Here is a 22,437-nt window from a genome sequence, read left to right as displayed (position 1 = left end):
CCAGAACTGATTTTTAAACATACCCCATTGCCAAGGTTGTTCACTAACGTGAGGATTGAAAGTGAATTTCCCTAATTCAGCTATGCTTCGAGTTCAGCTCCTTTGGCCTTATATTTGAAATTCATTTTGTTTCTACTTTGAATCCTCTCTTTAGAGAATAACCCTTTATGTGTCTAATTACTATCACCTCTCTCACAGACATTGGGGGAGATTTATCAAAGCAAAAGCCGGTGCTATTCTGGGACAATATTCTAAATACGGAGAATTAAGAAAACCAGAGGAATGCCTCACAATCATACACTTTGCACCCAAAATATCACCTGTTTTGCTTTGATATATTTCCCTCCCAGCCTGCAGACTAACAAAGCACTTCAAAATCAACTGTTTTGCCTCTTGTTTTATATATAGTACTTTGTGTTTGTACCTTTAAACAATTGACGTTTAGCTGCGTTTCACTCCTTATGCAATGAACTAAGTGGCTTTAAACTTGTATTGTAGTACAGTTACATTTTGCAGCCCTGGCTATTGGGTTCAGTTAGGAAATTAGTTAAAACTAGAAGAAATGCTGTCCAGCCTCCTCATCTCTTATATAGGAGCTATTCAGAATCCTCTACAGGGGGGTCACGCCGGACGACTCTTATTGGCTAAGATTATCAGCTCTATCTCACTGGATGAGAACATCAGCTATGAAACCATTATAACGGTTGAAATTAAATTACACTGTGATGGCACCAAGGCGCTCCTGGCACCATAACCACTACATCAATTTGCAATAGTTATGGTGCTTGGAGTTTTCCTTTTAAAAATAAAATTACAAACTAAGAAACATGCATATCTTCTTTAAAGTTTCCCAGAGTGTAGTGTTTAGCATAGCTGCAGTAGAATCCTCCCATACCCCTGTATCCCTTGAACCCTGCACAACTGCAGTTTATAGGTACTATTCATCCCAAAGAGCAGTTCCACTCATCACTTGGGAAGTGGAGACTACTCTGTAACCTGACAGCAGCTATGCTGCAGCTACCCTCACCCAATTCACCCATGCTGCACAAAAATCCTGCACAGACCAAGCCTTTTGTTTTTCAACTTTCTGTAGTGGTTATAGTAAAGGATTTTATGGGATACCTATTATGGGAGAGGACTACCTACACAGTGTACTAAACAGTGCACTTAAGGAATAATAAAACTTTTTTTTTTCTTAGAATAACCCTTCAATCGCCACTTTGTGGTATTTACTCTAGCCCATTTGACTCAGTGGACTATATGAAGAAAGAGTCTTTCTAGATTAAAGTGATGATTGCTTTTTATTAACGCTGATCAATGTTTAGTAGATTAAGTGAAACACGGCTGGAAATGAGCTTCTAGTCAAAACATCCACATCACTAGAAAGTATTAGCATCTTATGAGCCAATGACATTTAAAACCATTATGCCAGTCTGGCCCTTAAATGCCCTGTGCCATAACAAATATTCAGCATTTTTCAGCGTTATATAGCTCTGCTGTCACTAAATGAATAGAACACTGTTGAAATACAGGATGTGTATAAATTAGATTGTTATGATGAAATGATTTCTTCATTGGTCCTTAGTTAAAAGAACACACTAACCACCACGTAACCTATACAGCCTGCTGTTGTGGTCATGATACAAGGTATGTGTACCCTGGAGCTCCCCAATGGTAAATAGTCAAAGCATTTGCGAATGGTTTAAAAACTTACCTGAGGTCTGCTAGGATCCAATCTCCTCTGTAGTCTAAAAGCTGGAGCACAGAGCTAAGCCCACATACCAGCAGACCCTTTTTGTAAGTTGTCAAACTGTTCATATATTATTTGACTACTTCTTGTCGGAGGGCATCAGGCACTCCTTGCACCATAACCACTACAGCAGACTGCTTGGAGTGTTCTTTAACCTGGCAGCCATACTGACCCATTCAGCACCTTCAAATATTTATTTATAACAGCACTGAAAAAAAGGTCAAACTTACTGATACATCCACGCACACATCCTGCTCAGCTGGAAATAACTCATTTCGAACAAAACTCTGTCACTAGGTCTCTGAACACACTAAAATATACTAATTACATGAAAAAGGCAGAACTTGATGGACGCATGTCTCTTATTAGCTATGTAACTATGTAAGTAACACTAATTTGAGAAACCTCAAATACCAGAGGCGTTGCAGGACAATACACTGCTTTGCCCTCTGCTCTGGCACTCAGATGGGGTGTTCCTGGTAACTAAGTAATTTGCATTTGTGTAGAAGCCGCCCACACATTCAAATCCTTTATGGTATGTTGCTATGGCGATACCTTTGACAAAAGCATTTGTTACAGCTATTTCACATAAAGTACTAACATTTTTTTTTGCATTGATATGTCAATTTAACAATTCTATAAAATTTAAGCTGTTTGAATTTTACCTGAAAAAAATAACTGACACAAATGGCCCAGGGAAGAGATCTTCAAAACTGCAGAACCATTGATTAATCTGAAAAACATAAAACAGTAAAGTATTCTTTTAATACTGAGAAAAACACTTGTGTTTATTGCACTCTGTACTGGCTAAATATTTACAGCAATAAGAGGTACTATTAAAGGGGCACTCTTAGAGACATAACTACTGCACTGATTATGTTACGTAGAGTGTCCTGGTGCTATACTCTGATTTAACATCAACCAATTTCTGAATGTTTGATATAAACCAGCAGTCTTGCTGGAAGCCAGGGACCGCCACCATCTTAGCCACATTAATTATGCAGAATTTCATCCAACCTAGATAACATTGATGAGAGACCTTGATTAAACCCAAAGCAAATTTAAAAAGTGGCAAACTTACAGAGATCCCCGAATGATTCTCATAGATGCAACCAGGTAGCCTTCACAATACTACTGAGCTACAAACCTGTATTTCTAACACCGTAGTATCCCTGTCCCTATATATCTATTAACAGAGAGGCTGAAGAGGGAACAGGCCCTGGGTGCTGAAAGGACCTTTTTTTGTCAAAGCACTCCAAGATGGTTTGACAAAAAATAAAGGGGGAAGATGCTTATAAACACATAGCAGCATAACCTTTTGAATGAACTGTAGCAGTTGTTATGGGAAACATTAGAAATGAAAAGGCTTCAACACCGATGGCTATCCATAGTTTGTGGATAGATTTTTGTGGATAGATTTTCCAATAAGCTCTGGTGCCCTTCAAATGCTTTGCTATGACTTTATTATTATTTTTTTTTTAGAAACGTCTGCCCTGTGCCCTATAGGAACATACTAAGCTGCAGCTGACACCACATTTTAATGCATTATATGGATAATAATTAAAACAAGGAAAAAGACAAAAACAAACAAACAAATAACTGACAAAAATACCCAAAAGCAGTTGAAACCTTTCAGTGTGTCAGCATTTTGCTGATATATTGTGCATTCTCCATTGAACTCTCAGCTTTCCTTTGTTTCAATTTGTAAACAGATGTATTCTTGTAGGCATTGGACCTTTTCATTACTGTCAGAATTACCCTTTTGACCACTGACTTTAGCGATATGAATATAGGTGGGGAGATTACTACTTGCTATTTTGTAACAAAGTTCCACAAGTTGCTAAGTATTTAGTGGGGGGAAAAATCACATCAGTATCTTTGATAAGTAACAACAGTTAAAGTTAATTTTGTCACTATGGGAGAGCCTTGTCAAAGTGTGCTGTTCTAAAAGTAGGCCAATCACCCTGGAAACCAGGGCATCATATATATATATATATATATTATAATAAATAATAAAAAATAAAAAAAAGGATGGAAGGAAGAAATTAATAGACTTTAGGGGCAACTCTCCTAGTCCCCCACCTATTCGCAAAGCTAACTCCCCACAGATAAGAAATCCCCACTGAAAATGATAACCCAGGTTATAGTTTAACCAGGGTGAACAAACAGTTTTAAAAGTTGTAATAGCACCCCTATCTCTGTCAGACATTTATCTCTCAGCTTGCGAAGTTAGGAAGCTCTTGTATCCACCAACAATCCGAGCAGTCAGGGTGAATTTAGTTATAAATTTGTTATCATGAAAAGGGTACCCTTTCACTGGTTTTAACAGCAAGTATGTCCACAGAGGCAAGTCTACTGGATTATCCAGAATTTCACTTCAGATGTTTTGCTTATGTTACAAAAATGTTTAGCTTTAAGGCATCTTCACCACACATGGAAACAAATATGCTTCTAATCCCACAGTTTCTCCAGAAAATATCTGTGCTGCTCGCACACGTGAGCCAATGTTACTGGGGTAAAATGTCACTTTATCAGCATCTTGTAGCGCTGCTCCTTCAAAATCAAAAATCAAGAATTTTGCAGCTACTACCCACATTTCTTCCCATACCTCACCGTTCAGGAATTCTTCAAAATATATCTCCCACAGGGAGATGAGTCCAATTGCCCTGAGGAGCATAAATGCTAATTCAAGATGGAGATGCATCATATCTGGATATATCTAAAATAATCTCTGGGGAGTGTCTTTTATTTTTAACATGTAATCTGTTCATATCTATTAAAGAGTTCTAAATTTTTTCTAAAAGTGACTTCTTTTGTTTTCTTTAATTCAGCATTTATTTTTCACCATTATTCTACCATCTGGGATTATCCCAAGACTGTTCCGGATGGATTCTGCATTTGCTCAATATGCTTCCTATGGCCTATTTGTGCTTGAATTCTGCTTCTGTGAGGCGTTATTGTCAGTATATGCTATGAATTAGTGTTAAAAAAAAAATTCATTTTCTAAAGAGCAATATGGATTAACTAAAATGTGAATTCTGTTGAATGTGAGATGTTCACAGACTGTCCACAGTTAATCAGAAAATTAAGAAAGATCAAAAGTTAAAGGCACACTTTACAAACATGTATTCCTCACACAATAGTCCTGAAGCTGCAGTTTTGACCAATCGCGCTGAAAAGGTGTCTTCAATCTTGATTATTTCAGCCAATCCAATGTTTTTCCATAGGAATGCATTGGGAGGCTATTGAGTATGCACAGCAAAACGCTATGCTCCACATAGAGATGCACTGAATCAATGCATCTCTATAGGGAACGTTCAGCATCTCTATGCAAAGTGTGGAGATGCTGAATGTAGGTGCTTCACATTGTGCAGCGCTGAGATATGAAGCACTTCTAGTGGCTGTCTGAGTGACTTCAACAAGAGGTATAACTAGGCATCAATGTAAACACTGCCTTTTCTCTAAAAAAAGGCAGTGTTTAAAAAGAAAAACGCTAATATAAGTTAATAATTTTTTTTCTAATGGTTTATTTTAAAGCATGCACCTTGCATCCTCTTCCTGTTTGGATGTTCGTTTGTATATTTTTAATGTTCGCAATGCATTCCATGATAAGTGTTAAATATGCAGACAACTGCTTAACCCTAAATGAAATATTAATAAAGGGTAACTTACTTCAACCCCCATAGCCACTTCTGCTTTTAGAATTGGTCGTGGTGGTGCAGTGTTTTTACTTGAAATTTTGCAAATCCAGAGAAATTTGCACTTTTGCACTTGGGACTATTTGTGTGTTAGGCAGCCTGGAACTCCGTTCTGGATTATCTAAAGTCAATTCTGTGCAAAAATTATGTCAGAGCATACAGCGTGTTTTTTTTTTCTTTTAACTCCTCTCCGTCCACCCCATCTTTCTCTCCCTCTTTACCAGGCTGAGATTGCGCACATGCACTCTGAGCCCTGAGCCAGTGAATCAGTCCCGTGAAATGCGTTTCTATGCGTAAGGGACATAATGAATAATGCCCACTAGGGCATTGTAAAGTAAAAAAATTAGGTTTTTCAAAAATTGTTAAAATGGTTAGAGTAACACTTTAATTTTTATCCTAGCTTATCCTGAATGGAGGATTTCATTACATGTAGAACTTCGCTTTCAAACAACATTTGATATTTTGAGTTACAAAACACTGCTTCAGCGATATATGCTTACTCCATGTGTGCATTTATAAATCTGTGCTTTTCTACCAGTGTACTAAAGAATGTAAGAAGACTAAGGCTTGCTGCACCAAGGAAAGTTATACCTTACACAACCAATTAAACAAAAAGGGTATTTTGGGATTGGACTAAACATGCACTAATACAAATAATGTGACATTGTGTCGTTTTGTCGTTTGTGAGTAGGGGCTTGACTATAGTATCAAATCCATTGGCATGTCCCTTCTGCATCTTTCACTGCAATGCAAGGCGTGCAGAGACAGACCACTCTCTACTGAAGGACTATGCTTGCATTACAGCTTATAAAAACAGCAGTGGGACCATAACATGTATATAACACCAAGCTTATTCCTGTGTATCTCAGCTCAGTAAAAAAAAGTGTGTCTTTTAAACATGAGCTTAAAGGGACACTATAGGCACTCCTACCACTGCATCTCAATTAAGTCATCTGGGTTTCATGCCGCTGTCGTTTTAACCCTGCAACTGGAAACATTGCTGTTCTGCCGGAACCGCAATGTTTACACTGCAGGGTTGAAATGAGTGACAGCCACTACAGAATGAAAATCGGCTATTTTGATCAGAAGTTCCCAAGAGACCATCTGATTGTTGCAACACTGAGTTTTCCTGCAGATGCGCACTAACCTCCCAATGCCTTCCTATGGGAAAGCTTTGCATTGGCTGAGATCATCTACACTGATGATCTCAGGTAAAGAGGTGGAGCTTACCCACAGAGACCAAAGTGGCATGGGCTAACTCTATCATGTTCTTTTAAACATTCATTGAATTAATCACAGGTGTGTGCAAGGGGTATGTTATGTGTGCCTAGGCACATCCTAATGAAGGCCAATGTTTACTTATTGTCCCCTATTTAGTTGTCTGTGTGCAGTTTTGCATGACTGTGGTTTAGTTTTTTTTCATGTGTTTAAAGTTCTCACTAGAGGGGGGCGGGGCCGGGCCGCCGAGCTGAGCGGTCGCAGGGCGGTTCGGCTCCTGCAAATGGCGGCACATGTAGCCTATAACACCGGATTCTGAGAGAAATTGCCGGCTCAAAACTGCGACCCACGAAGTAACCGGGCTACCTGAGCTGGGGTGAGGCTTGCTCACGGAGTTGCAGTCCCTCGGAGGAAGGGGCCCGCTGCATCAGGCGGGACCTGTCCTGGCGGTGAGTGAAGCGGACGGCCGCCGCGACACTATCCTGCCCGACGGAGCCCGACACACGTGGACTACCTGCGGACCCGGTCCTGTTCCCCCCCCCTTTGGACCGGGGGGGTGATCCCGGTCCACGCCATAAAGCCACACTCGGAAGCACTGATATGCCGACGCGCAGACCCAAGACCCACAGCTAAGATGGCGGCGGCCATGTGCGCGAGACCTGCATCGCTGAGCATAGTAAGTGCAGCCATTCCCTGACCTGGCACATGGGACGCAGTGCAACAATTGCCCGATACCAGGCAATGGTCTCTGAACCCGGGGACTCTCCGGGCGCAAGGCGCTCCTAAAACAACGCACACGTGGATACCACTACCGAGAGACCCGCTCACTCTTCTTCTGAGCTGGGCACTCACCTGGAGGAATCCCTCCGTAGCCTGCCATATCCCCAGGGAGAAGTTCTGCATCCGGCGGAACCCTGGGCCCACGATCCTGGAGATGGGATCAATGGCACAAGGGCACGAGTGCCTACTAAGGCCTCAGGCCGAAGACAAGCGGCCCTCGGAGGTGGAAAAGCCCCACGGAAACCGGAGCCGTCAGCACCTGCTAGAGGAATCGGTGAACTCAGGAGCCTTAAAAATCAAGTTGGAAGAGACGGCGCACGGAAATAAGGACTGGCACTGGATACCCACTGGTTGGATCGCATGGTTTAACGACACCAGTCTGGGCTATACCCCTCTAGGACTGCTCAGTGCTGAACTAATGAGACCTCAACCCACGCAAGTTATGGGGCTGTGCATGACATACTTGACGTGGACTCTAACCAATATGGCTTCACGTAATGAGTACTATTATTAACCTAGCATTATTAACCTAGCATATTGTGTTTTGTATTGTTTCACGTATGGTAGTCTGTGCGGGCAACGCTAGCGCTAGGCACCAGGGGGTGTGATTTTGCTATGTCCTCAGCTAACAGCCTGACGCAGCCACCAGGAAGACCAGACCATGTACACGCTTTACGCGCCAGACACTGACCCAGACTGCATATAACAGGACAAACCACTCCAGCACAGATCACACAGTTCAGCCTACCTGCCCTATGACCACCGTGGCGCCGGGCCGCCTAACTCACACATGAGCACCCAGTACCGACATAACTGAGCCACGAGTAATTGACAACGACGGATAGGCAGCAGAGCCCCAGTGCGAACAACGTGACCAGCCAGTACACAACTATATCTACGTTCTAACACTGACACCACTATCCATCTCACAACCCACTTGCCAGACGCAGACCTGATACTCTATGCAGACCTGCATTAACTTTTCGACTACTTAACCTGTCCAAGCGATGCATCCGAGTGAATCCGCACTACTAACTCCGACTTACCAAAATGTACACAGGCCAAGCCATCTAGATACAGCGATAGATATATAAACGCAAGCAGATATACCTGTGCATACGTATTCATGTTAAAAGCTACTGCAAACACACGACTACCTGCTACTGTATTACCCATTCTTGCTTTAGGCTCAGCTTACGTTCAGCGACTTACAAATTAATATAAAAAATGAGGCATTGAAAGCATGGAAATGTAACTAACAATGTTATTGCTATATTAACCCTACTCTGTGAAAATCCTTGCATTTCCCTTTCTTTTTTATGTACCCATCACACGTGCCTTAATAAAAGAAAGATTGACAACAAAAAAAGTTCTCACTAGAGATTTTAAGCAAATGTTATGAAACATTATCCCATCCTTAACCCCAAGGGGTGCAGGGGATAACTTGTTGTGCTAAAGCAAACACTATTATTAAATACTATCACTACTCACTAAAATGAGAATTCAAAGTAAATATCAGATTGAAATCCAATATAGCCCAACTGGAAACATTTTCTAAGTCAACTATGATTTAGTTTCTGCTGCTTTGGCCTAATATTTGAAATTTACTTTGAATTCTCACGTTAGTGAATAACCTTGTCTGCTTTTTAAGTCATTGGATGTTAATTTATCTCTCTTTTTTTTTTTTTACATGGTATTTAAAACGCCTTTGCCACCTCATTAAACAATCTGAGCATTTCATAACGGTACAAGGATCCGAAATGGTGACAGTGCCACTTTAATGCTCTACTTAGAGAGCTTTCCAAGTACAACAAATCCCTGCTAAAACGTAAATATATAAAAACAAAAAAATATTAAACTCACTATTCATCTCCTAACTCCACTCAACCCAATATAAATACCATGTCAAAGATAGGAAGAATGGGGATCACCACTTAAAGTGACAATGTCACCGTCTGGGGACTTTGCAGAATTTGCAAAGACCCCAGACGATGACATTGCTGCTCGGTGTCCAGTGCCTCGGGGGGTGAACCTGTCCCTCGTTGTTGCCGCCATCTTCTCTTGGCGGGTCCTCTGCAGCTCCTGGCACAGCTGTCATCACTACGCGAGAGTACAGCTTTGCAGTCTATGGAGGATCCTGTGAGACTGTGGGATCCCCTATAGACAAAGCCATATCACTGCAACAGTGGAGGATTTGACACTTCTTGATGATGGTAGCTCGGTCCAGTGTCAAGAAGTGGCAGGTGGAGGAACAATACTGAGAAAAAGTAGCCCCTACTTTGTCTCAGTATATCTCTCGTATGGGTATTTCATTTTTCAAGGAGGTGGGGGGGAGGGGCGGGTGGCAGTGACACTTTAATCCATATTGTATTCAGTGAGGTGGATGTTAATTACAGCTGAAAATGAAAGAGAGAAGTGGAGAAAGGAAGAAAGAGAGAAAGAGAAAATGGGCATACAGTAATTTTTATGTGATTATTGTCAAGTGATTGTTAATGTCTGTTGGAATTGTTCCAGGTAGTGTTCTATTACTTTTCCCTTGAAAGTGTTTGCCAGTTAGGGGGTGCGGCCAAGCTGCTCAGATATAGCTTATAATTTTGTGGCAGGGCAGCAGCAATTGTTTGTCCCTATGGGAAAAAGGGAAAACTGCTGAAATGTTTGTTAGAGGTGAGAAATATGTTTTGTTTGTTTTTTTTACAAAATGGTGGATCGTGTAGATCGTGTATAAAATGTTTCACTTATGTTTTTCTTTTCTATATGTTAAATAAATAATTTGTTAAAGACATAGACATATGTGGCAGAGAAGTAGCAGTTGTTTGTCCTTGTTATTAAAACCACCTTTATTGGGGCGTGGCCAACAGCGAAACAGAGCAGACTTCTCCTACCTGAGCTCCGCTAAGGCCTAAGATAAGCAATAATAAGCCACGAACAACACAGCCCATGACACGACTATTCCTCAACAGAGACTATGGGGCGAAAAAATAAGGAGGCTCACGGACCTGCCGGTCCCCTCCAGCCAGATATCAGAACCTCCTTTGAGAGGCCGTCGAAGCCGCAGACCACAAAGATGGCGCCCAAGGCCCGCTGCACACATGAGGCATCAGAGGCCTCGCCAGTCAGAGTCAGAAGAGGATGAGACACCCTCCACAAAAGGGGACATTAAAAGGCTCCTAACGGAACTAAGAACTCTATGGGGAGCGGACCTTAAGAAAGTCCAAACAGAAGTGGAGGAGGTGCACCAGAGAGTCCATGCACTGGAAAAGCGTGAAGCAACCAGAGAACACACCCGGCAAACCACAGATACTCACCTGGCCAAGTTAACCTCTCAGGTGCAGCAGCTAAAACGCACAGTGACCACAATAGAGGCACGGAACCGACTAAAAAACCTCCGTCTCAAGGGTGTCCCGGAAACGGTTACCAATGAGCAGCTCCTGCCCTACATACATACGCTAATAACAACCATGGGTGTGGGAGGCAGAGGCGACAAGCCACAGATCTCTGCGGTTTTCTGAGTGCGGAAGTCGACGGCAGCCCCGAGCGACGCACCCAGGGACATCATCATGCTGACCCAAGATGTATCGGCAAGGTCGGTGATTGTTTCAAGATCCAGGGAAATGGGAGCAATCATTCACGAAGGACACAAAGTGGCAATATTCTCTGACATACCATTTACAGTCCTTGCAGAGAAAAGAAGACTAGCACCCATTGCCAGAAAAATGAGAGACTCAGGAATAAGGTACCGCTGGGGAGTGGAGGGCTCCCTCCTAACAGAAATAGGGGGGGAGAGCATGCAACTAACCTCAGAGGACGATCCGGAGACCTTCATGCAAAAGGTGGGTTTGTCCACCTGGCTAACCAAAGACGCTCTTCACCTACCAGAGACAACAGAAGACCCCAGCGACACTGACAAAGCACGGAGCAGACCACCTAGTTTTAAAGTCAAGAGACTGACTCCAGCACCAAGAGCCACAGAGTCGCGACCACCTGCAGAGAAAAAAGACCGAACACAGACCGGGACTAACAGGGGCCCCCTCTGGTAAACCGGACTAACGTGTGGACATACCTATAACATTGTAATGAACAGGTTCACCTGACCCAAAGAACTAATCACTACCCCGGCACTGCCGCCCACATCTAGACGTGCTAGATAACCACGTTGCGACACTACAGCGACCTCACAAGACATCCCTTACCGGGACCCGGATGCCGACATACTTATATGATTATATACCTATATGCTTATATACTTACATACACCACAGCGGCAACACAGTAGCCCCAGTTAGGGCCATCAAGATGGCAATTCTATTCTTTATGTATCTAACTGAACGCATTGCATAATTGTTAATGTTGATCTCAACCTAATTAAAAAATACAAATTTAAAAAAACACCTTTATTCTGTCATCAGGCAATGAGGCGCTACATTGTGGAGGCCCCCAGTGAGATTGAATGCATAGAGTCAGCTTCCAGTGATGACAGTCTACCTCTAGTGTCATTCTCCTCACAACTCAGCTTTGGAGAGCGGAATAGTGAGCACGGTCAGTGACTGAATGTTGATTTAGGGAGGAAAGTGCATGCAATCTGAGGTAAATCGTTTAGACAAAGAGCGCTGCAATCAGCTAAGGACATTTTCTGCATCACACTACACACACCTCCATTCCGAGTGACTCATGGATCAGTTAGAAGATCTTAAACTTACGGTAAAAGAAGTGTTGCATGCATTATCAAAAGAAAATCTCACAAAATTGTGTTAATTTGTCAACTTTGTAGAGCATGAAAATCTTAGCAATAAAACATGCTGGATTATTATTTCTGAAATAAAGAGACATTTAGAGAGGGATGTACTAGAGGAACTTAAAGATGAGGGCATGTCAGAGCGTTGTGAATTTCAGTTGACCAATGAAAAATGCTTCAGGGCAACACGTGGTCCAGACACATAAGCAAATGTCTGTTTATTTAGTAACACTGATCACGGAGCAGGAAAAAATGCAAAAAGAAATTGACACTTTACAATTATCCTTGCAAAAACTGATGCAACAGAAACAGAATGCAGTGAATAGCTCATGACACAATGCAACTTGTTCAATCACATTTCCAGCACCTGGTCAACCACAGTTTAAGTAGACAGGCCAAAATGGTGAACCTGGACAAAAAGACAAACTCTATTTCTTTAGTCTGGCTCATCAAATTGAACATGGATTGAGTAGAAAATTTGTTGTGCGGGAAATTGGTGATGCTATAATCAGAGCAATTTCACCATCATGCAGCTTTGTAGTTATCTGGAAAGAAAATCAAACATTACCATATAAAGACAAATACTATGACCTTATTATCAAGAAAGGGGTGCAATTGAATTGAATTAACAACTGATCTCAGAAGTACAGAGCAGCAAAAAGACCCCACAAAGCTTTCTTGTCCGTTGCCTAGATTTAAGGAAAAAAACCTGTTTAAACAAAAACAAAAGTGGATCAGCTCTAAATAACTGAACAAAAAATAGAGTGTCTGCAATAAAAGTAGAGACCGAAAAAGCCAAAAACCAGGATGAACCTAGGGTAAAATATATATTTTTAACAACCCACACAAGTAATCCACATATAAGAAATCCCTGACTAAACACCTTCTGGATGTTGCTAAAACCCTAAATCCCACTAAGTGGAAACAATCGGGGGTGCCAACCCTCCAGCAATGGGTCTCCAGAGTAGAGGAGTTATATAGTATGGAATCAATGACCGCAGCCCTCAAAGGCCACTCTGATAAGGGTGTATCCTCACCTGGACTCCATGGCTGGAATATGTTTCCTGTTCGGATGTGATGACCTAAATGACAGACATCGGAAGACCTGAGGTCCTGCCACACTACTCCGACTTAGACCTAGACATACCCATTGGACATACCCAATTTTTTTTCTTACTATATAACCGATGTGCCCGCCCAACCAAGAACATCTGCCCTACCCCACACACACCCTGCCCCATTTAAACATTGGTAAGCACCACAGGGCTACCAATCTAACCACTCTCTCACACTCTTGACATTTTCATGTCTGATGTTGACTAAGGCATTTTTGGGAGTAGGGGATTAATATGCATAAATGATTGAGTGTGAAAAGAGGACTCAATATTGTGACTTGCGAGTCAAACATGTGAAATTCAAGGGTATTGGCGGTCCTCTGACAAAAGAGCGGAGACAGTGCAATGGCAGCAATGGCTAACAGCACAATGCTATCATGCTTCTTTAAATAGCGTAAGGAAATGCCTCGGATGCCAGCAAAGTGGGTTGGATGTGTACTGTACTCATTGTTATAGATGTGGCAGCAGTGATCATTTTGTAGCTGGCAGTAGAAAGCGAGTGCCAACAACCTACAGAATTAGCCTTTGAAACAAAATGGGGTCACAACCATGAGACAGGAAGTCACTAGTTTCCCAAAAATGTCCCCTCAAACCTGTGTATATTGTGGCAACAGAAATCCTGACCTCTAGTTGAGGTGACGTGCAACGTGTCAACACTGTATTGCTCAGAAGAATGCCATGCAGACCACTGGTAAACCAAAAACTAGTGAACACAGTATTTAAACACTAACGTAAATTCTGCGTCCCCTAAAACAATTAAACCACACAAACCTACATGTACTGCATTTGTATGGTGTACTTTCTTTCTTTTTTCCCATGATTGTAATATTACAAGCAAGACGGAAGACGGTCATAGGCACAGTGCACCCAATAGATGCTGTGTCTCCAACTACACTTTTTGAGGAACAATGCTTAATATCTGTAAAGTTCCCTCAAGTTACAAATGAAATCAATCAAGCTTCAGACACAGTTTGGAATCCACCAGTGGAATTGAGCCATCTTATGACCTGTTTCCACTAAGCGGTACAGTTCGGGCCGGTACGGTCTGGTACGCTATTTTGAGTGTTTCCATTGTGAAAGTGGCCCATACAACTGAACCAAACCACACCATTCCTGGGCCCCCTTTATATGTAGGTCCATAGGAAATGGTACGGTACGGTTAGGGCGGAACTACTGGTATCACACTATACAATCCATTGATTGGCGGACATGAAAACGTCAATGCTCATGACAAATGACACGCTAGGCATTTGGTCTAAACCCCGCATGCCCCCGGCAGTCCGACTTGCAGTGGAAATGCTCACCTGAATAGGCTGCACCATTCTAACCCTTCCGAACCGTACTGACCCGAACCACACCGCTTAGTGGAAACGAGGCATATGTGAGTCTGAAAAACAAACTGTATAACGAATGCTGGAAGAGGAAACCACTTCATTCTCCAAACCTGATGATGACAGTAGTTGTATAGATAAATGCAGTTGTCTGTTTCACTGATAGACACTAACCCTTTACAAGGAAATAAGGATTAACTGCATGATCTCATTGCACAAATATAGGTGCAAAAGTCAAACTCACCTTATACCTCAGCCATGTTATATGTTCGTATAAAGGATGGTAGCTTACGTTTGTGCACTGACTACAGGGAACTGAACAGGAACAGATTGGCGGCCCATTCCTATTGTGCAAGTTATTATGAACAGTCTTGGAGAAAACTCTTGGTTATCTTTACTCGATCAGGGAAAAGCATATCATCAGGGTTTCATAGCCAAAGAGAGTAGACCTTTGACAACCTATGTAATGCCATGGGGGTCATACAAATGGATTTGTTCCCTTTGGGTTGATTGATGCAACTGCAGACTTTCAACTTTGCATGGAAGAGTGCCTGGAAGATCTCAGAAATAATGTTTGCATCCCATACCTCGGTGATACATTAGTGTTTAGTAAGTCCTTTGGTACCACATCAATGATGTAAGAAAGGTGCTGCAACATTTAAGAAGGTATGGTAACCAAATTAAAACCCAATAAGTGTGAGATGTTTAAATGGGAAGTGTTACCTGGGAAGGATTATTTCCCCCGAAGGAAGTAAGATGGATCCTGCTGATATGGTTGCAGTAAGAGCTATGATAGAAAAACATCCATGCACTGTTGGATAGTTATAAACAACTCTCGGTCTATTAAGATACTACCAATAATACATCAAAGATTTCTCAAGAAATACTGGTCTGCTTTTGTGACTTGCTGAAAGGGACAACTGAGATAGACAAAGAAAGTTGGAACAATATTACAGCCAGACACACTAAAGTAAAGAGTAAAGGAGTGCCTTTGGAAAAGCCTATCATATGGACAGACAAGCATCAATGCATAGCCGAGATACTAATATTCTGTCTGGTAGAGCCACCAGTACTTGGGTTTCTAGACTTCTCATCCAGCCATGATGAATGTGTTTGAATTTGACAGGTAGTCAGTCTGATGATGTCACTGCACTGTGCATGGAGTGAAGCAGGGAAGATCATAGAGACTATCTACTGATTTTCAAACACTGTTTGACCCAAGGTGTATGTATATGGCTGAAGGATCCTATCATATACTAAAGGTAGGGATGAGATTTTCTCATTTTACTTTACATTTCAGTTGCTAAGCTAATTTGCCCACAGTCTGTTGGTCAAAATAAACCAAAAGAAGGGTAAACCTCAAACATCATGGACAGAGTAGAATAAAATGGCAGCACTCCGATATTGAGATCCATCACAAGGAAGAAAAGATGATAAATATAAAAAAAAGCAAGTGGACAAGTGTGAAGTATGATCTTTAAAATACAAGGGGCATGAGAAATGGAAAATCAAACAATATAAAGTGACTGTGCCACTTTAAAGGGGCACTTCTGTTGAAGTCAGCCCATTCTTTTTTAATTGATTAGATCATTTAAAAAATATATGTAGGGGGCGGGGCCTGGACGCAGAGCTGAGCGCCCGCAAGTCAGAGCTGCTCCGGTTATATGCGGCAAAGTTCATTGACTAGTAGCCACAAAACTACACCAAAACTAACTAAAGGGCTACTAACAAGAAGCTGCGGAAGCAGGCTACACAATGGCACCAAATATAAGGCACCAACCGCTGAAAACCCGGCAACACAGCCCGAGGCCTACCAGCATGGCCGGCACGGGGGAGGCGGCCGCTCCCCCTGAAGGCTTACAAAGAGAGGCCGGGTCCACGTTCGCCCCCTTATGGACCGGCGGAGGATATCCCGGTCCCAGCCACCCACTACCTGCAATCAAGCGACGGAGGGGCTGTCCGACAGCGACCACCGCACAGTCCAGCCACGAAAAAGATGGCGGACTCCATGTGGGCCTCCAACACACAGGTCCTACTGGAGCCGCTCGAGATCCGACTGGACAGGCTGTTCGCAAAATTTTGGATGAGGCTCGAGAGCAGACAGCAAACCATGAAAATGGCACCTGACTCACCTCAACCTCCTCGATGCTCACCTAACTCGAACAGCTGGAAGGTCCATAAAGGCCCCCCCAAGCATCGACGGAGACAGGTGAGGCCCAAGACACACGGGCCGCACAGGCAGAAGAACAAAGGCCGCCAGCGAAAAACCCCATAAGAAGCCTCAGGGAACTATCTGCCGGGTCGCAGCGGGATCACAGGGTCGCGACACTGTGGAACAGTCACGGGAACCGACCGCTGACAACAAGAAGAGCGTTTTACTGACGCACAGCAGCAGGGCTACCACACACGACACCTACCTCCTTGCGGCACTCCCCGCCGAAAACCTCACCTGTCCTCACTTCCAGCACACCTGTCCAGCCTCTAAAGACGTTGTCGGATGAACGAGACGGAATCTAGCCTCCAGCATGCCAAGGACAGTTCCTGCAGGCATTGGCTGATTAGGCTGCTGACCACTCTACAGCAAAGCATGTTTATATATTTTGCTCCCTCGCAAGTTAGCCATATTTCTGCCATTTTGACACCGCAGTTATCGCATTTGCTATGTTATAGTTACATTAAAGGACCACTCTAGTGCCAGGAAAGCATACTCGTTTTCCTGGCACTAGAGTGCCCTGAGGGTGCCCCCACCCTCAGGGACCCCCTCCCGCCCGGCTGTGGAAAGGGGAAAAGGGTTAAAACTTACCTTTTTCCAGCGCTGGGCGGGGAGCTCTCCTCCTCCTCTCCGCCTCCGTTCCTCCCCGTCGGCTGAATGCGCACGCGCGGCAACAGCTGCGCGCGCATTCAGCCGGTCACATAGGAAAGCATTCATAATGCTTTCCTATGGACGCTTGCATGCTCTCACTGTGATTTTCACAGTGAGAATCACGCAAGCGCCTCTAGTGGCTGTCAGTGAGACAGCCACTAGAGGAAATAGGGGAAGGCTTAACTAATTGATAAACATAGCAGTTTCTCTGAAACTGCTATGTTTATAAAACAATTAGTTAACCCTAGCTGGACCTGGCACCCAGACCACTTCATTAAGCTGAAGTGGTCTGGGTGCCTAGAGTGGTCCTTTAACGCAACCCAGTGGCACTTTTATTTTATTACTCTAACTATGTAAACAAACATCTAATATATTTTATTCTTTGTTACCTTAAAACATGCATATATGCAATCTTGAGAACAGACCCACATGATTCCAAGCCTATCTTCATATATGCTAGGAAACTAGGCAGTTCATTATAGCAACGCGATTTCAGGCAAACATAACCAAGCTAAATATTACTACCTGCCTTAAAAGTGCCTCTCTTGCTCACTAAGCAAACATGTGTACAATTCTGCTAATATGTCAGAGGAATTATAGCATGTCTACTATCTTAGCCAACATAATAGGCGGGCAAAACGTGCATGTATTCAGTATGTTTATAAGCTTTAAAAATGTTCCTAGCTTGTTTTATCCTTTTCAAAAACTCTTAACTAAGCGAGAATTTAAGTTGTTGTACATATGGCATAAGTATAAATATTAACCCTTCTCATAAAAGCAATGCCATGTATTTAACATGATCTTAAACGTCACTAAATCAATCCACTGATGTTACAAAGTCAGATATTTTCATGTTAAAAAAAAAAAAAAGTGCTGTTTAATATGCTACGAAAATGCCTGCAGCAGCTGTTGTGGCTCTGCACGCTTGTTGTTACTCCATGCACAAGAAAAATAAAGAATAAAAAAAACAACAACAAAAAAAACAAATATCAGAGGGTCAGACATCAGCTGAGATAGACAAGGATGAAGTGGACTCTTTGTAAATACTGTGCAGTACGTAAGTATTTGGACAGTGACACAAGTCTGAATAGTTTGTACTCCGAAAAGACAATGACAGAGAGAATAATGTGCAGACATTCCCTATACATTAACGTCACCAAACTATGAGTTACTCCAAAAGCAAATATACCCACAGTCTGTATGAAATAAAAATAAACTAAGAAATAAAAAATAAAAATATATATATATATATATGTAAAACATTAAATTATAATAAAATATAGCCCAACATTTGGAGTTCTTACATTTGCTCCACATATTCTGGCTTTGCCGTTCTTTTCCGACCAGGACATTACTCAGCCAAACATGTACTCATTAAACTATCTAGTATATAGTATTGCTGAGTTTATCCAATTAGTAGTGTATGGGTACAGCATGGATATCTTGGACACTGTAGTTCAGTTGTCCACATTTTTACTTCAAACCTTAAATGCTGAACTACAACTACCAGAACCCAACATCATGATGTCATGTACAGCAGTTTTATTAGAGTAAAATCACATTACAAGTTTTCAGGGAAAAGCAGAATTGGTTGGGCTTAGCAAAACTTGCAAAAAGAATACAAAATATCCACCACAACTGTAGCCTAAAGTGCACATTGAACCTAAAATAAGTGAGGTTGCTTGGAGTGTTTTTTTTCATGACTGCTAGGGAATTGAGGGCAGGTTTAATCATAAAGTGGTGACATATATTCGTTCACAATATATACTTGTTATTTTATTATTATTGCCATTTATGTAGCGCCAACATATTCTGGCAATAAGTTGTTTTTACCCCAGTGATGAAGTAAAATCCAGGCCTAGGCCTAGGCCTGAAGCCTCTGCATAGCTCATTTCATCACATGAAGTGCAGCATCACACCTTCCTAATGCTACTCTGATTTAAAAAAAACAAAAAAACAGAAAGCTCATTTATTTCTCTAGTTTTCTCACTGTGCTACAATATGCATCTCTCCAGCATACATTATTTCATAAAAAGTGCAATACCCAGCCCTTTTCGGCATATCGCAGTACACAGCAGGGAGTTGAGCACCAGCACTTTAACAGCATACCTTAACTCATCACAAATACAGGGCAAGAACATATATTGTATTTTGCTTTTCAACAGATAGCACATAGCCATCTATAAAGCTTAAATGGGGAGCAGTACCAGGTCTCTATACAGCTTAATTGGTAAACAGTACCAGGTCTCTATACAACTTAAATGGGGTTCAGTACCAGGCCAATATACAGCTTAAATGGGGATCAGTACCAGGTCTTTATACAGCTTAATTGGGAAACAGTACCAGGCATCTATACAGCTTAAATAGGGAGCAGTACCAGGCATCTATACAGCTTAAATGGGGAGCAGTACCAGGTCTCTATACAGATTAAATGGGGAACAGTACCAGGCTTCCATGCAGCTTTAATGGGGAGCAGTACCAGGCCTTTATACAGCTTAAATAGGGGGCAGTACCAGGTCTCAATACAGTTTAAATGGGTAGCAATACCTGGCCGCTATACAACTTAAATGGGGAGCAGTATCAGGCCTACAGCTTAAATGGGGAGCAGGGCCTGGCCTCTATACAGCTTAAATGGGGAGAAAAAAATAGTCTCTGTCTTGAATACTTCAGCTAACATGGGGTGCAAAAGCAGTACTCTCATACATATCTTAGGGCATCACTGTAGTGCAGAAACAAACATATCATAACAAGAAATGCAGCACCAGAACTTATTGTGTATTTTTCAGCTCATCACAAGTCATCACATTGCAGCACTAGGCCATTCTCCTGCATATTACAGCTCATCACTAACTAGGAGAGCAAAACCATTCCTCCTAAATTAGTGTATCACAATTAATTAAAACCACACACTGGCTGTTGTTTCCCTACAGGAATAATAGGTATCATTTCAGCAACAGAAACGAAATATAATGCATTTATACAAATATATAACAGTCTTCTATAACATTTTATATGCCTCACTGTACACCCACCATATCAATCCACTTTGCCATATTTTGATGTTATCTCGTAGATTGTATTCAACTCTTATTTAAGGATTTCTGTGAGGATATAATCTATAATAACCAACACATTTGTTTGTAAAAATCGGTTATATAATTACTGGATCGATTCGCAAGATTCTCATCGATAACACCCTTCACCCTCAATCGTGTAGAAGCAAGGCTGAGAGATGCATCACCCCAGGGGCAAATAAATACGAGCGATGACCTTCATACACCCCACTCATCGTATTCGGTTGCCATAGAACCATGATGGAACTGGGTGAAATGCAACAAGCTTAGTGGGGGATACAAATCATTTAATGACTCAAGACCATTAAAATAGCCTTTTCTACCCCACCCTTGTTTAAAGAATATCCATTATTTGTTAAATAAGCCCGGGTCTGCGTATTAATATATGTATATTGTGTGTGGGTGTGTATACACATATATATGATCTGCATGGGCATCCATTTCCATGGAATAGTCAGAGCAATATCACCATGTTGGCTTACCTATCCAGTCAGTGCCTGTGATGTTGTGATCTGCCTGCTGTAAAGGAAGGGGCAGCATGTGGCTGGATCTGGATATAATAATAATAATAAAAATAATAACGTTGCAGGCAGCCAGACCCCAGGGTTGCAGCTGTTTGTTCTTGATGTGCAGTAGCAGCAGCAGCAGCAGGGAGAGGAATCAGTGAGTTCTACAGAGCTAAGCCCGTCCCTTCCTGTCTGAGCACCTGCTGCCTGCACAGCCCATCGCGTACACGCAGAATAATGCTCAATAATGAGCCTTGCTAAGGAGGGGTAGGGGAGAATCCGCTGCCAGGCCTGCATAAACACACTGCTGAGTGCTAGTATTTAACCCCTGACAGCATGGTGTGCTATGAGAAGCACATTGCCTTGATTAACCCAATGAGTGAAAGTACAGTTAGCAAATCCTTAGCGATGGTTCTCGAAGGGTTAAGATGTTGAGCAGAGAAAAATGATCGCCTGATTTACAAATAAGTGCTCCCACGCTACAGCATAAATAGAATGTTGCGCAGCTGATAGCCGGTGATGGAACTATGCGCTGATTCCATTCTTCTACAGAAATACAACGTAGCACAGAGAATGCAATACAAACATGGCCACTATACAGTCATACTGGCTCGTATTTACAGACCTTGTGAAGTAGACTGAGTGTTGTGGAGTAGGCGGTGGGTAGAACGAGATGATGAACATGGAAGTGGGCAGAGGAAGCCCCCCACCCTCTTATGACATCTGATGTCACCCAGCCCAGTTTCTGTAATCCTAGCCATAGAACAGAAAAAGATGAATGAAATCAAAGGGTATGTGGGAGATCCGATTTCCAAAAGAGAGCAGCAGGACCACAAAATCATCGTCACCCAATAGCAGCCTGAAACTTGTCACCTACCATTGAGAGCAGAGCCTGGATGTCAGTATATGGCCACACTGTTCTGGAGGATGCTGGCTGGACACAAAGCAGCTTCTGGTTCCCTCTAAGATTTTTATTTGAAAGCCCCCTCTGTCTTCCTCAGTGTTATTGTCCCTTGTTTTGTGCTGTGGCTGATGTCTCCCACCCCATCCTCCATCTCTCTCTCCCCTCTTCTAAATTTTCTCTCCTCCCACAACCCGTAGAAACAACTCAATATGGCTGCAAAAGAAACAGATGGCGAAGGCTCTGCTGATAATTCCACCCTCACATATACATTGACAAGAGGCAGCCTCCATCAGAGGTCAAACTATTAATGTCTAATTACAGTCAATGCACGACATGTCCAGCAGACAATAGGGTTATGAGTAATTCAAGAGTGACTGGGAGTTGGGGGAATGTAGACCAAATATTATTACCAGGGAATTAGAATAAGTGCATTATAGCTCAGCTCAGTTAATACAGCTAAATACAT

General features: G+C 42.3%; 1 protein-coding gene across 1 annotated transcript in view; it reads right to left on the bottom strand.

The window, feature by feature from the left end:
* Positions 1 to 21,301, bottom strand: part of CYFIP2 (cytoplasmic FMR1 interacting protein 2) — a 77,881-nt gene extending 56,580 nt beyond the window's left edge. Inside the window, exons 1-2 of the mRNA XM_063447757.1 lie at positions 21,044 to 21,301; positions 2,416 to 2,483 (exon numbers count right to left, since the gene is read on the bottom strand). The gene's annotated coding sequence lies outside the window, so the exon portion shown is untranslated. The remainder of the gene's footprint in view (positions 1 to 2,415; positions 2,484 to 21,043) is intronic.
* Positions 21,302 to 22,437: the final 1,136 nt, after the last annotated feature.

Source organism: Pelobates fuscus, chromosome 3, assembly GCF_036172605.1.
Source record: "Pelobates fuscus isolate aPelFus1 chromosome 3, aPelFus1.pri, whole genome shotgun sequence".
NCBI lineage: Eukaryota > Metazoa > Chordata > Amphibia > Anura > Pelobatidae > Pelobates > Pelobates fuscus.
This window is presented reverse-complemented; position numbering and strand designations above follow the sequence as displayed.